The sequence below is a fragment of the Salminus brasiliensis genome, chromosome 2 (assembly GCF_030463535.1).
Source record: "Salminus brasiliensis chromosome 2, fSalBra1.hap2, whole genome shotgun sequence".
NCBI classification, from domain to species: Eukaryota; Metazoa; Chordata; class Actinopteri; order Characiformes; family Bryconidae; genus Salminus; species Salminus brasiliensis.
The window spans coordinates 39,909,480-39,919,517 of record NC_132879.1 but is presented as its reverse complement, the minus strand read 5'-3'; the positions used below and the strand labels follow the sequence as shown (position 1 = coordinate 39,919,517).

The window sequence follows — 10,038 nt, the reverse complement described above, 5'->3', positions numbered from 1 at the left end:
CCCTTTTATGGCACCAAATCAACTGTATATGTGGTACTGTAATGATGACAGCATGTATAAGACATTAGGTTCAAGTTAACTTAGTCAGTTGAATAATTTATATTAGTCACTGTAGTTGGTAAAGTAAAAAACTTTGTTTCATGATTACTTGTAAATCTCTGTAACAGACATGATTATTAATAAAGGTTCCTTTTATTATTCTAAGCTGGAACTCTGGACTGGTCCAGTCAACAAAGAAACTAGTTCCACTGTTCTAATCCATAATTCTGCATAGGTCAGTCGTTGAGATGTAAGCAAAATCTTTCCGATTGATATGGTACGAAATTTCTGTGATCTCGAAATATTTACTGACAGGGATTTCTTTACAGTGGGGTTTACAGAAACATGGAGTCACCGTTATTACAATACCAATACTAATTGTAATATCCAAAATGCCCAGTGAATCTGCATGAATGGTAAAACAGTGGTAAATATACTGTTATTCCTTATACAGTTAGTTCCGACCTCACAATCTGATATCCAGTCACACAAGACCAGGCTCCCATCTTTTTAAAAGGGAGAGACCAAAATACTGGAAACTGAAGGTCAAATTATAATTAAAAAATAAAATATTTGAAATCATTAATAAAATATAGTAGGGGGCTTTTCACACTAGTACTTTGACCTTTCTTCTGCTGGCAGCGGAACCAGCAAGCTGATTTGGCTCTTTTTCCTGAAAGGCAGGACTCAGACGCCACACTGAGCGTTACGAAAACTCCCATTCATATGTCAACCAGTGTCTTCTTGTTGTTCTTGTTCTCGTCTTTTGCTTAACTTTGACAGTTGTTCTATGGTTCTATTTACAAAAAGTGAGCCTAAAAGTATCAGCATTTTTCTTGGCATGCATAAAGAGCTCAAAGAAAAAGAAAGAAAAATTCCACTTAGATGGTCCTTGTGTTTTGAAATTGAAGTGTGAAATCCACAGGTTCCTCGGTTTACTTTGTGTATTTGAAAAAAAAAACTTAAAAAGAACACTTAAGGTCACGTGTTATTCGCAATTACACACCCTCTTGTGTTCTATAACTTAACTATACCACCTGGTATGTACGTCTCATTAGGTGTATTTTCACAGATGTATGTTCTGTAAGGCATTTAACTCTTCAGATAAGAACAATTCTCCCGAAATTCTAATAGAATTAAACTAAAATTTCTATAGAATTGATAATTTTACACCAAACCTTTCTGAATAACCCTGTTTTTTTGTGTACGCCACTGCACAAATTAAGCATGCTTGATCATATCATATAATTTAATAATTTGAAATGAATCATTCTTGTTTCCCTGCCATCCACCCAACCCTCATCTAACAAAAACACTCAGTTCACTCAGAAACTTTGATGCATGACTGAATATGCGAACCCTTACACTTAACACCATAAATATTTGGGGGACAGACTAAAGAACCATAAATGAATGTAAATACATGTAATAATCCAACCCCTGTGACCTGACTTTTCATATCCACAGTAATTATTTGCAACATGACAGAGAGGCAACAATAGATGGATGGGGATGATATTGTGATGACGATGACGATGATGGCCTGCTTAAGAAATCCCAATGTGACAGAAGCCAACTGCTGCCCCTTGCCAGCAACAAGGATTAAGAGTGCTGGCCAATCACATCCGAGTTGTTTAATTAGACAAATGCTTAGCAGCCATTGGCTGGTGAACGGGTCTTCCTCTGAAAGAGTGTTGGCATGTGAAGAAAGAGCACGTGAATGCGAGATCACCCCCTATCGCTTCTACCATAATATTTGGGGAAGAATTGTGAAATCAGTTATATTGCAGTTGGAAGTGCAATACTCTTGTTTGTCGTAATTAGATTTTTTAAGGCTCATTTGTTGAAGTAACGCACTTTCTCGGCAGGTGTTGCAGAATATCGACAGAAAGTCAGTTCTGCTATTAGTCATTTTGTAGCGCGATTCCTTTTGTGTATTGCAATAGATAAGGCTGGGATCGCCTCCTAGTGGTGCTCTACAGAAACCTACAGAACCCCGCTGAATGCCAAAACAAATATCTACAATCTTAGGGGAATTTTTAAAACTGCATAAAAAAACAGCCATCAACTCTTGCCCTCTTTTAGACAGTTATAGGGGTTGGATAGTTGGGAGTTCGCCACTGCGGGAATGTGGTGTGGCAGGGCTTCTGATGCGAGCCATGCGGTTCTTGTACTCTCGGTGTGAGAGCTGTGTCAGTATTCCCAGCACTACGTCAAACTTGTTCAGTGTTGGTGTTGGGCTGCGCCAGGACCGTGCCTTGACTCCGCTCCTGCTAGAGATATTAATGGACAGGGTAGCAAGCAGGAGGGGGTCGCGTCTCTTCTGTTTGCAGACTGCGCTGCCCTGCTGGCTTCTATCTATGTGGGAAGCAGTCAGTATGAGAATCAGCACCTCCAAGTCTAAGGCCATGGTGGTGTCCCAGTAAAGGATGGCATGCTCCCTCCTGGTAGTGGGAGTGTGAACCTATCCCAAGTGGAGGTCTAAGTATCTCATTTTTCGGTGCAAAGCGGAAGTGACCGAAAGAACGGAATCGCAGATACAAGCGATCAAAATCAAAAATCTCTTTAGGATAGCTGGGCTCACTCTTCGTGACAGAACGAGAAACTCTGTTATCCAGGAGAGGCTCGAAGTAAAGCCACTGCTTATTCGCGTTGTGTGCCAGCTGATGTGGTTCCTGCATCTGACAATGACGACCAACCGGTAGGAGACCCCGAGGAAGACGCACGACCACTGCAGGTATTATATTTTCCGGTTGGCCTGGGAGCGCCTCGGGATCCCCCAGCAGGAGCTGAGGCCTGGGATGTCTGGGCACCGCGACCCGGAACTGAATTAAGGAAAAGTTGATGACGATAATCTCTAGCAGTGAGCTGTGGACACAGTGACAACGTCAAGACGTATTGTCGTGATCCGGTTACATAGACCTTCATCACTGCGCTGCCTTCTACAGCACTGACATGTGAGACAGCGTGGGCAGCAAGGCGTCAGTCAGCTCCCTCTAGTTTCAGACACAGCTATATATCCTCGCTGTCACGTAAAACTCGTGTATCATTTTTACCGTTTTTCACCTTTGTGACAGTTTGAATCTGGCAAGTTGTTCTTTACATTGTGCCCAATATTTCTGGAGACTGCACCAATAGAAATACTTAAAATGACGTGAAAGTTTTTTTTCTTTAAAGTTGCCATAATATTATATATATGACGTTTTTGACAGTGACAATATTTAACGGAAATACAGGTACATTTTTAAAAATACGTTTTCTCTGGGGATTTTACATCCCGCACCGTGAATGACTTTTGGTCAAAATCGTCTATAAGAATTATTGTAAAACAAGGTCTCAGGCTTCAGACAACTCTTAGAGACAGGTAAATTAGGTAATTACCCTGATTACAATATCCAGGGTGTGTAGCTTAAACCCTCCACTTATCTAACCTCCACTTATCACCATCTAAAAACAAATATTTTTGGGGGCCCATTTTGGTCTGAAATAAAGTTAACCTCAACAGGTAGAACAGGTTATTTCAAATATATGTCAGTGGATTATTAATTATGTGAGCCACCCTCTGCCCTATTAATCACAGGTCGGTTTGTGACAACAGGACCACTGTTGTTCATATGACCAAATGAAAAACACATTCATCCTAAAATTGAAGATTACATTATGAATCATCATTTTGAAAAAAAAAAAAAAAAGGCCGTGAAATAATCGCTGTGTTGCATATACAGTCTTATAGGTGGCGCTGCATACCGCCACTTATTGGTGCGTGCGACAATGCTCGCCTCTCTGCGCTAGGATTGGCCAGTTGTGTTGGTCGTCCACCGTTTCGATTGGCTTGCACTTCATCCTCACTCGCCACTACTCGCTATTAGCCAATCCCCGCGCAGAGAAGGCGGGGCTTATTGTGCCTGGATCTCCAGAGCTGATCACTCTTCAGCGGTACACCGGCACATCTGGAGGTGTACCAACCTGCAGCATCTCCAGCGACTTGGCTCGCGAATTGCACCACGCGGGGGCGGATATTTTACAGGTAGGGATTCTTTCAGTAACCAGACAGCAATGCTACAAAGGTATTTACACGCAGAAAGTCACCTTGGCCAGTAACTAAGTCTGGCCATGTTACACAGACGGCACCGCAACTGAGGCAAAGCTTCATCGTTATTCCTATCACACTATTGTCCAGCGGTTTCTTTTTCGGTGTTACGTGTGTTTTGTTGCTATTGTTTGCGTTTTTATGCCGCTGACGCACGGCTGTCCACGTCACTGCCCTCTCACAGTGACAACAACAACAAACCCGTGTGTCAGTGTCAGGGCTTTTAGCCACAAGGACAGGACTTGCATTCCAGACAGCTCAGCACCACAGTTTCTTAGCGACGTTGTGAGGTTTTTACGGTTCATTCATTTCAGTAGCTTCGACTGAAACACACACACTTGCAGGAATAAATCAAGAAGTGAAGGCAGTTAGTTCCAAGGTGGGCTGTGTAAATCAGACTGTAATAACGGCTAGCTAGCATCTTAAACTGAGAAAGTGGAGTTGTACTGGGTGACAGCTTGGGGCCAGCCTCAGTCTAAAATGTGGGCTCCATTCTTGATCATGTCAGATTTAGTCAACGTTTAGATTCGGGGCATAACAATTCACGCAGCCCACTTTAGATTTGAATTATGATTCAGTACTCAAAACACAATATTTTTCATACATTTTGAAGGCTTACTGTATTCAAGTTTGTTGGATAATCTATTAATGTAACTGAAACTTGGAGGCAGGAAAAGTGTTGTACATGGCATGAAGATGTTGTGGAGTGGTCTGTTGAGTGGATCTGGTTGTTAAAAAACAACAACAACAACAACTAAAAACGTATGTTTTAGAGTGAAGAGGAATGACTCACAGTGCCACACACTTTAGGGTTGTCATTTTGGCACCTCAGTATTTGTGGCCTGTTATGGAGGTTTCCAGTCTCCACCCTATTTTGGTCTGTAATTGAGACCACTGGATCATGCCTTTATGTTTTGTGATTTTTTTTTGTTGTCATTTCCAGTTCCCATGAACTAATTAGTACCTCCCCTTCAAACAATACTACCAGTGCTGGGAGGGTGAAGAGTCACATGAAGCGCCACTGCATCTTTTCAAACCTATGCTCATGGAACATCACTAGACATCTAAATGCTTACTGCAAATTCTGGTACATCAGTTAACAGATGGCTACACTAGTTAACATTGTGCTGCCACTCTGGAGCCTGGCCCTGCCTTTCTAAATACGTCTTTATTTTCATATCTAAATAACTGTGGGTTTATAAAGTACATGCAGACCTTGGCATGTGGGAAAGAATCCAAGGGGATGTCTATATCAGCCAGTATATCTCTCGCTGTTTCTTCTTGATTCCTGGACATGTTCTATTGCTCATATTTTCTTTGTATAAATAAGGAGGATGTCCTTGAATCCTTAGTGACTGTGGGCATGGTGGCTTTATCAGCATTCAGTAAACTGCTGCTGAGATGAATGTACTCTTACAGGGAAAGTAAGGCACAGTATGTAAGTTGCATGCTAATATTGTCCTTCTGGCTCACCTAGGTGTTCTAATCAGACAAGAAAACATTTCCTGTTCCCCTGACTGTCCACCAAATACACAAATACATATGCATATACATGCAGACACTTCTCCCAACTAACTCAAACCACATCCACAAACCACAGTTTGTTAACCCGGATATCAACTGTTCCTTGAAAACAGTTGAAAACACTCCTAAGAGCACTACAAGTGAAAACACAGCAAAACCCGTCTCAATTTGATCTTTCTGTTATTCCCAACACCAGTTGTTCGTCCTCGCTCTCAGACACAAGTTTTTATTTTCATCACTTGTGTCGGTAGCTCAGCAGTTAGTCAGCAGCAGCTGAACAGAGCTGTTTGATACTCAGTGTTTCTGTAACTGAGGTAGCTCAGCAAAAGCTAGCTTAGCGAGTGAGCTACAGATCCAAAACCACATCACAAGTCAAACTCTTGAATGCTTAATTTGCTGTTTGCTATCTGATTAAAATGTTCCACACTATGATAAATTGCACTTTTGCATTTTTAAAACTGAGGTAGTTTTCCCAAAATGTTTGTAAAGCTAAGTACTTGGTAACCTCGTACTTTAGAACGTTCTTAAAATGATGAGCGTTTCCCACAACCCTTCGCAACTAACGTAGTACTTAAACTTAAGCCAATTTTCTTAAATAAATATTCGGACCCATTCGTAACTTAATAAGTACTTACCTTGAAGTTCTCATGCAATTCTACCTCAAAATAGTAGAGGCTGCTAATTTTCCTCAAAAAAACAAACAAACTGGTTCTATGTTATGTTATGCTATGCTATGTTATGTAAAGCAAAAATGTATTCAAATCTATATTTATTTTTGAAAATGCAATTGAATAATTTCCATAATATCCAGTGCCTACAAAAATCAAAACTACCAGCTTGAATTATGTGGTTAGTATGTTTCTAGTGTGTAGCGTTACAGCCTCCCACAATGAAGGTCCTTAGTTCAATAATGAGCATATGAACACATATAGTGTTTCATGTCATTTATTCCAGGGTGTAACACTAGAATAAACCCACATTTTGACCCCATTGAATAGCTTTAACATAATACACCACCCATGTCAGTTAATCTGTTACTTTCTATTATATTAGTATCATATTTTAGTTTGACATTGTTATTAGATTAATATTTAAAAGCACAAAAATGTTCTAAGCATTTATACCTGTGTTTTGTCTCCCCAAAGCAGCTGTTTTTACTGCCACTCTAGCGCATCCATAATTACTTTGACAGCATGGCTATTGGTAGATTAAGCGTTAACAAGTGGTTGAAAGTTTAGTTTGGCTGCGTCTGTATCTCTGCCTCAGTTGTTGAGTTTTTTTTTAAAAAAACCTCTCGCTCTATTACAGTGTTTTTCAACCCTGGTCCTGGAGGCACTCTGATCCTGCACATTTTAGTTTGTTCCCCAACACACCAGATTCAACTAATCAGCTCATTGACAAGCCCTTTCAGAGCCGCAGGGAGTCCACTAAAATGTGCAGAGTTAAGAAGCACTGCTCTATTACATAGCGGGGGGTGGCGACCTTCCGAATATTGATGATCCCACTGGTTGCTTGGCAAAGTAGGGACTGTGTTGTACCTTTATACTGTTTGTATATTGGTAATCATAAATGTATAATAAGAAAATGCTAATAAATAATAAGAAAATACTGTTAAATGCAAATATATAGATATATAACTAAAACTTACTCAAGCTATGTATTAGTATCCATTTTGGTGTAAATGGTGTACATCTGTTTAATATTATCACCACTGTAAACTGTTCTAACTTAAGTTTCTCTAGACTAGAGTGATTCACACCAAACCACCCTGAATGACTTAGTTTATTAGTTTTTTAATTATTAGTTTCCTAATGATTTACTTGCAGAAATGTTGAAAAAAAGGGATGTTGCTGTGAAAAAAGGGAAGCTCACAAACACAGTCCCATATGTCTGAAAAGGTGACAAGAGTACATGTGAGACTATCAGCGTGTGAGTGACTTCAGCCTGGCTGCAGGATCCCTTCAACTCCTCCAGATGTGTTTCATTTGTCGGCGTGTGTCCCCCTGAGACCACTTACCGGGCACTTAGCTTCATCCATCAGCACTTTTATTGAAGCAATTAATCTCTTTCTCCTGTTCTATGACTTGTCAGATGGAACACAGGCACATCCACACTTTTCGTAGTGGGGGTTTGTGTAGAGCTTGTCTTGCCGAGCTCTTGTTTGTGTAGTTGTTTGTACTAGTCTCCAAGGCCTTTAGTGCTCTAGTACTAATACAAGTCCCCAGACATCTTAGATTTGTCTTGATCTTGATAGTATTTGTACGTGGATCCTGGTCATCGGTCTCACCAGATTTAGTCTGGGATCTCGACAAATGTGCATGTGTATTTTGAAACACACAACCATATCAGTTTGATTCAGCCAGTTGCCATAAGCTGGATTCATTCACAGTTGCACTCTACAAAACTCAGGACACTGATGCATAATAGTGTGCGTCAAGAATACACTGGATTTTTTGGGGGGCAACAAAGATACAAAAACTGATTAACAAGAAAGAAAAATCGTTCCACTGCAGCAATTAAAAATGAAGGCTTGTACAGTTCTCTGTTCTCCACGTCATGGAACAGTTTCACCTGGTTTGTGTTTCAATGAAAGGCGTCTGCCTTTACTGCAGTGTTATTGTTCAGGTGGAACCTCAGCGCAACCATTTAAACTAAGACTGAAACGGGTTGTCTGTTTAAATCAGCCCTCCGCAACAGTCGAAGATGTAGAAAAGTTTTTGTCATTCCTGCTTACATAGTTTGCTGTTAGGACACAATGTTGGTTCTTTTTTAATTTTTTAAAATAAAGGCTTCATGGCCATTCCTGGGTGTGTAAGGCGGACTGATACTTACAGAGATGCTGTTTACCTTTTTTTGTCCCAACAAAGCAAAATGCCAAGCACAAAAAAAAAACCATTTTATACACACCCAATACACAAGATATATTTCGTGGTATTAAATTTGTCAGTAAAATATGATGAATAATGATATTTAGGTGCTGCAGTGAAATGCATGCATCATACACATTTAAAAACTTTAGGTAGGCAAAACAGCATTAGGTTCTTTTTGAGATCAGGTATACCCACAAATTCTATGTCATGTGGTACCGTGCCTACAAGGGATGTATGCATATGAGCAGTCAGTGTAAAAAGATAAAGTGATATCTTAAAACAGATCTTTAACACTGTTTCTTTTAAAAGTGATTTGGTAATTGTACATGGTAAAATATGATGCATTGTACATGGCCTAGCTAAAACTATTAAAGAAATGTATCATCTGTAACTGTAGCTTTTTGTAAATTACTTTTAGTTGCTTCAGTGTTCACAGTAACAGATCTTTTTTAAGGTGTGTCAATACTTTTGCATGCCACTGTGTCTGTACACTCTAGTAAAGTAAAAAGCTGTTAATTCACATGACCAGGTTTGTTTAGTGTTTCAGTATTATTTGTTTGTGGAGATGCTGTGGGGTCATAATTATCACATATCATTAGGGCTGCTGAGTATATCGCTTCAGCGTCTGTGGGCGCAATGTGGGCGGTTTTTCTGGTTGATGCAAAAGAAAAAAAACAAAACACATTTTTCAAATTTTCTATGACCTGTTTAAAATAAAAAATAAAAAAGTTATTCATATCTATCCATGTTGGATCATTGACTTTTGGTGACATCTGGTAACATCTGGTGAAAATTATTGTGTTTTTGTAATATCGCAATATATATTATATAATATATATAATTGTAAAAAGACATTGTAAATTGTAATCTAAAAAAAAATCTAATTTCTAATCTAATCTTTTTCATTCATTTTTCCAATATTATACAGCCATACATATCATGCATTATGATTCATCATGGACAAATGTAAACATGTTCATCAAAATACTAAATACATCTTGTTGTGCTTTGCACTTTGTTTTGTTAAGAAGAAAAAGTTCTGCGGAGTGGAGAAAGCCTGAGCTTCCTGGTGTTTTCACGCTGTGGTCTACATAACGCACTCATGCATGTAAACAGATATGGCGGTCACATACTTTGCTGGTCATACTTTGAGATATATATTGCCATATAATATAATAGGCATAAATAAAACAAATAATAATATAGGCATAATATAGGCATAAATAAAAATAATATAGGCATAAATAAAATTGTAAATACAAAATTAAAGGAATAATATAAAAAAAAAATAAATAAATAAAAACTACAGTTATTTTATTAAAATGTTGTACCCTGGATATAAGTATTATTGGCTTTATGTCCCATATTAATTTTTTATTATTAAGTTATAATAAAATTTTAATTATAATTATAATTTATTATAATTAATTAATTTTTATTTTTGTGTTTTTATACTCCTCATTTCTTTTTCTTATTTGCTTGTTTCTGCTAAACCAGCATTATACTGCTTTCACA

The 10,038-nt window shown here is 38.7% G+C and overlaps 1 protein-coding gene across 1 annotated transcript in view; it reads left to right on the top strand.

Annotated features, from left to right (window-relative positions):
* The first annotated feature begins 3,968 nt into the window (after nucleotides 1–3,968).
* rerg (RAS-like, estrogen-regulated, growth inhibitor) overlaps nucleotides 3,969–10,038 on the top strand; it is a 55,619-nt gene continuing 49,549 nt past the window's right edge. The window contains exon 1 of the mRNA XM_072672661.1: nucleotides 3,969–4,066. The gene's annotated coding sequence lies outside the window, so the exon portion shown is untranslated. The remainder of the gene's footprint in view (nucleotides 4,067–10,038) is intronic.